The sequence below is a fragment of the Trachemys scripta genome, chromosome 1 (assembly GCF_013100865.1).
Source record: "Trachemys scripta elegans isolate TJP31775 chromosome 1, CAS_Tse_1.0, whole genome shotgun sequence".
NCBI lineage: Eukaryota > Metazoa > Chordata > Testudines > Emydidae > Trachemys > Trachemys scripta.
Window position 1 is genome coordinate 154459529 of NC_048298.1, and position 5835 is coordinate 154465363.

The 5835-nt window shown below is 40.4% G+C and overlaps 1 long non-coding RNA gene across 1 annotated transcript; it reads left to right on the top strand.

The window, feature by feature from the left end:
* Positions 1-440: 440 nt before the first annotated feature.
* LOC117871055 lies at positions 441-2017 on the top strand. Its single transcript, XR_004644137.1, has 3 exons — positions 441-630; positions 1198-1350; positions 1893-2017. It is a non-coding gene; the product is annotated as an uncharacterized LOC117871055 (long non-coding RNA).
* The last annotated feature ends 3818 nt before the right edge of the window (positions 2018-5835 follow it).

The window sequence follows — 5835 nt, forward strand, 5'->3', positions numbered from 1 at the left end:
AAATTATTATTATTACTTGTATTGTATCGGGTTCAAATCCTGTGATGTACAAACACATAGGTGAACACAGTTTCCAATTTAGAGTTACTTTTCACATTGGGTAGTTATTTCCCTTTTTAATAGCTGTGTTCTCATACAGTGAAAGCCTATCTTTCTTACGATAAACCCAGGCTTGGAATCAAGGGTTAAAGGTATAGACTCTATAGTCCCTTAGCTAAAGCCCTAACTTCTGGAGTTGTGCAATAATCTCAGAATTTCTGCTTTTGTTAGATAAAGTAAGTTTCTACATAAGTGTCTTGATTGTGAAGGAACTGTGAAACAAGAGTAATCAATGCAGGATATTTGCCTGGGTCTGAATCCAGCCTAAAACAGTTGCTCTGTGAGGTTTAATCAGCCCCATTCATCTCCATAATGTGTTAACTCTAGGACCCACTGCTCTGGAGGCCTCGTCAGCACCCCTCCAGGCGTGGACTCTGTGTGTGACAGGAAAAGAAGAGTGAGTGGGTCCACCTAATCAAGCAGATACACCCCAGCAATATGTACTAGGGACCCTCTCCTGACCCACTGCTCTGGCTATCAGTTGCTGTCTTGGTGCTAAGGAGGGCAAAATGCCACAACTCAGGAGGACAGGTATCTAACATGCCTTCCCCTTGTTTTATGCTCCTATCCTCTTGTGCACGTCTGTGCTGCAGACTAGTATACCTAAATCTGACAATCATAATCTTCAGTACAATGAAATGAAACAAGACAGCTTGTCTGAGCCAGCCATGACTCAGTACCTTCAGAATGAGGTACATACAGTTAGCCACAGTTTATATTTAAACTAATATTGTATCCTGCTATACTCAGTTTGAGAAATTAACATATATATATCTTCTAGGATCCACAAACCAGAGCAAGAGCCTGCAGCCCATTAAAATGCACTATTGATCATTTGAGCTCTATATTAATTAATGATATTTTACACTGTACATATACGCGGAGGGATGAGATACAAAAGAAGCTTCTCGCAAAGCTTTCACCTATTTAGGTTTGCAAAAATCAATAAGGCTTTACTCAGACACAGCGCGTATAATCTCTCTTGCGCTTCTGCAAGCAATAAGCAATCCTGCTGTTGACGTTGTTTAAGCATTTTGAAAACTAACATTAAGTACTCCCAGAATTCGGTGGTAACAGGTTCTTTTTAAAACTTTCCAGGGAATTTTTCTGCAGGTCAAGGGTAATATGCATTGAATATCCCAGCTTGATTTCCAATGGGGTTTTATGTAATGGCGAAGAATTTTATTGAGCAAAATTAAACAGGAGTAAAATCTAAGCCTTCAAGGAAGATTAACCTCAGCTTCAAGAAAAGTGAGTGCATCTGAGAACATACCAATTATAGGTGTATAACTATAAAAAAGTGTGTGTGTGTGCTGCACTGTGGATGAGATGGGGAGTGGGAGAGAAGACACAGCACAGAAAGCTTCAGAAGCTGAATAGAACTTTATTGCACAAAGTACGAAAGAGTCACTTACAGGAATGTTTCCTAGTGCCTCTTTAGCTTCCCTGTGCAGGGCTCTCATTAGTACAGATTTCTTCTGAACTGTGACTGGTCCTGAACCCATTTATGGCTTGGTTTCTCGGACTGTCTAACAGCTTACCTAACAAAGGGGAAAGAGTCTCCCAGTCACAGTAAAGGGTCCAGTTGTCACTTCATACCCTACGTAATGCATGCTCTTACTCTTGTACCTCAGTGGTGTTTTAGGATCTGATTATATTATCTATATACTTTTGGATATATAGGTAATGGAGTTGTTAAAGTATGCATGTGAGAATAAGGGTGTATTTTTCCACACACACACAAAAAACAAGCAAAATAATTTTTGTCTTCATTCCTTCTTATGTGGCACCAGCTACAGGCAGCAACCAAACTAAGCTGCAGGACTGTACCAGGGCACTTGTAATAAAAATCAGATTATTATAGTGGATTATCCACTGCAAATGACCCAACAGCAAGTGTGGTGCCATCTTGGGAAGTGGAGGCATCAGCACAAGTAAGTTACAGTGTGGTAAGGACAACAAATCCCTTTCCTTAGTGTGAATAGCAGCAGAGATGAAGCGTCATTATTACCTCTGAATATAAAAGGCCAGATAAAATGAGCCCAGAATAGGTTTGACTTCAGCCTGATGCACTGATGGTGCATGAAGGATGATGATGAACGGGAACAGAGACCTTCACGTCTCATTCACATCTCGAGGTTTCCAACTCCACTGTACCTTCTTCCTGCCTCCAGAAAGCATGGAACTCTGCTCTACTGGACTGGCTCATCCTGGGGTATGAGCTAACCAATTGTCTTGTGGGTCTTCCTTTGTACCACAGCATGGAGGGGAAGGTGAGATGGTTACAGAGTATGGGGTGAGGGTAACTCAGTGCCCCACTGTCATCCATGGAAAGTTAATGCCATGCAGAACCTGATAGTTAACTGCATTTCCCTTCCTTCACTGACTGGGTTGCAGAGAGAAATGCTGGGAGAATGGAAAATGAAGTAAACCATGCTCTAGATGTGGTGCTCTGTGGAGAACAGGTATGTCAGTGAGGGCTCTACTGTATTTCAAGGAGTGATAGATTTAAAGAGACCATGGTGACATCTCATTCATTCAGTTGCCCCTGATGCTACTGTCTGTAGATATGTGTATCTTAATGAGATTTTATCTGAAGACTATATAGAATCCAAATAAAATCTCACTGTTATTTATGGTTTGTGCCCTCAATCCTAACCAAGAATCATTTGCTGACTCACTTCAAAATTTACCTATAGCATACTGAATCCAAATCAAATCCCCTGTAGTATTAATATATAATTGTAATGTACTGGCTATATTGCAGAAATAATGATACATCAGTGGAATTTCTGGTGCCTCCTAATACTGAAATATTTATCTGAAAACAGAGTGCATGTTTCTGTAGCTAATCCATCATAAGTATCTGTTGAAAGATTTTAGGAGTCACAAAACACCTGATCTAAACCTTACTGTGGGTGACTTCTCTCGGGTGCCTCACTTCCTCTAATTGTTTCTCACACACACTCACACACACACACACACACACACACACATTTTGGCAATGCTATGTTAAGTCACATCAGCTTGCATGCATCAGTCATGTTGCATTAACTTAATGTACATACTGTGCTTGATGTAGCCAGATATGACACATCAAGTTACACTGTGTTTGCTGGGTGAAGGGTGGGGATAGGAAAGTGTACTAATATTAACACAATCTTGTTGTTTTTTTCTGGACCATAGGGTCAATTCGAAACATTAAAATTCATAAATGCCAAAAAGTGCATGGGAATAAAAAGGCTCCTCATATTGTGAAGGGGAAAAATTATCTGGAATGGCCTGTAGATGGAAGCTTTGGACCTAGTGAGTGAATGGAAGATTCTGTGCTTTCATCACTGCTTCACTGCTCCCAAATAGATGCCTCTGGCCACTGTGTGTCCAATGATGTGTCCAAAATACCATGAGAAAGAACTTTCTGTCGTTATATTTTCTCTAGGTACAGAGAAACTACAAACAAAAACAAACACGCCACTTGGAGAATTTGTATCTCAGAGATGGCTTATATTTTCTGGGGGTCGTCTGGATCCTTGTCAAAGTTGTCAACACTCTTGTTATGTTCCCCTCCCCTATCCCAATTTTGCCTTTCTACCCTCCCCTCCCTAGTCCATTAAGTTACTGCACGGTGGCAACCATGCATCTTGCTGAGAGACTGAATGTGTTTCCCTTCAAAGATCATAAATGTCACTCATTAAACAGCTGGAGGGGGCACTAATGATCAAAAGGTAGTTCTCCCACCTCCTATAGCCAAACACATTTGTTGTCTCATACTTATTATGAAGGATGAGTAACCCAGAGAGTTGACCTTCCAACTAGAAATTGACCAGTTGAATATGGCCAAATGGTGTTTAATTAGATAAGGCGAGGGGGGGAGAACCACCACCAAAAGTGGTTTCCAGAAAATACATAGGAAAAAAAAGAACAAAAATGATCAGGAATAAATCCCTTAGAAACAATAGTAAATACTATGCTTGTACCACAAGGAACGTTCTTTGTAACAGAAATCATCAGTAATAGAAAAGATCAGAATTGGCTGCAATTTATGACAAAATCAGAGCAGAAAAATGTTTGCTCTCTTGGCCTTCAAATTTCCTTTGTCAAAATAGGAGCTGATTTATAAATCTGATATAGCAATATATAGAGAGATAAATATATTGTTAACACATTTTGAACGATCAGTTAACTTTGAGACAAATCATAACTTGTGTGACAAGGATTATTGTCCTTGTTTACAATAAGAGCCCAAGCAAATTCCACTGAAGTCAATGGAAAGACTCCCTTGAACTTCAAAGCACTATAGATCAATTGCTCTCTCTTCTAACTTTGTGTCAAGGATTCAGGATAAAATTTTCAGAAGTACCTGATTTAGGGGCCTAAATCCAATTTTGAAAAGGGATTTAGGCCTGGTCTACAAATAGTTTTTGTACTCATTTAACTGTTTCAGCTAAGGATGTTTGACTGGAAGAGCTAAATGGGTATAATCCCTAGTGTGGACACAGTTATATTAGTGTAATGGTGCCTTAGACATTATAGCTTCCCCCCTAAATTTACAGGAATAAACTATACCAGTATAAGCATCTTTATCCCAATATACCTTCATCCACACTGAGATTGTATAACTTTTTAACTATACCAGCTTCAAACAGATATAGTTAAAGCACTGCTCAATGTACCATGAAACCAACCATATATCTGAGATACATCAATGATACTTTCATCCGCTCTACAGATGATCCAAACTCCTCATAGATTTCAACGATCCATTAAGCTGGTTCTAGAACACTACCACGCCAGCAGCAACATCCTGGACTTCATGATCAGCTTCAGCAATGGAAGCCTGTAGACAACTATATATAAGAAACCCCTGGATCACCACACATACACAGATCCAGCAACCACCCCAGATATATCAGAAAATCTCTTATTCAAAACTAGGCACTCAGATACTGCAGAATATGCTCCAAGGAGAAATTCCAGGATACACACCTAAATGTGCTTAGAACTGCCTTCACTAAACAGGGACACTCCACCAGATAAGTAGATTTGCATCACGGAATAGGCCTGGGAGAACCTGCTTCAGTAAAGAAAAGAAACCCTCTGACGACTCATCCCTAGTTGTCACTTGCCACCCCTCGTTATAACCCATGATATGCAGTATCAATAAACAACCTTATTCAATGGGGACCACATCCTGAAATAAATCTTTCCAGAATCTTCTCTTCCTGCCTTCGAACAATCCTACCTTGCCACATTCATCATCAGAAGAAAGATTCCCACAGACCAGGACACGCCAACTCAAAGTGTCACCAGACCCTGTCAGAACAACAGATGCAAAACCTGCAGACATATCTCCACTGCTACAATGATCAATACCACCTTCCCCATGACATATCTTTCAAGATTCCTGGGTCCTAAATATGCCTGTCACTATACGTGGTGTTCCTCAGCTAGTGCATCAAATGCTCCAACAACAATGGTGGGTGAAACCAGACAATCACTACTTTCTTGATTAAACTCTCTCACACACACACAAGACAAAACCCCCATATCACCCATGGGTAAACCCTTTTTACACAGCAATCACTCCATATCTGACCTGTCAGTCCTCATCCTGAAAGGAAACCTGAACACCTCTAAAAGACAAGCCTGGGAACTTAAATTCATGAGTCCAGCAGAGGGCAACAAAAATTATTAGGGGGCTGGAGCACATGATTTGTAAGGAGAGGCTGAGGGAAC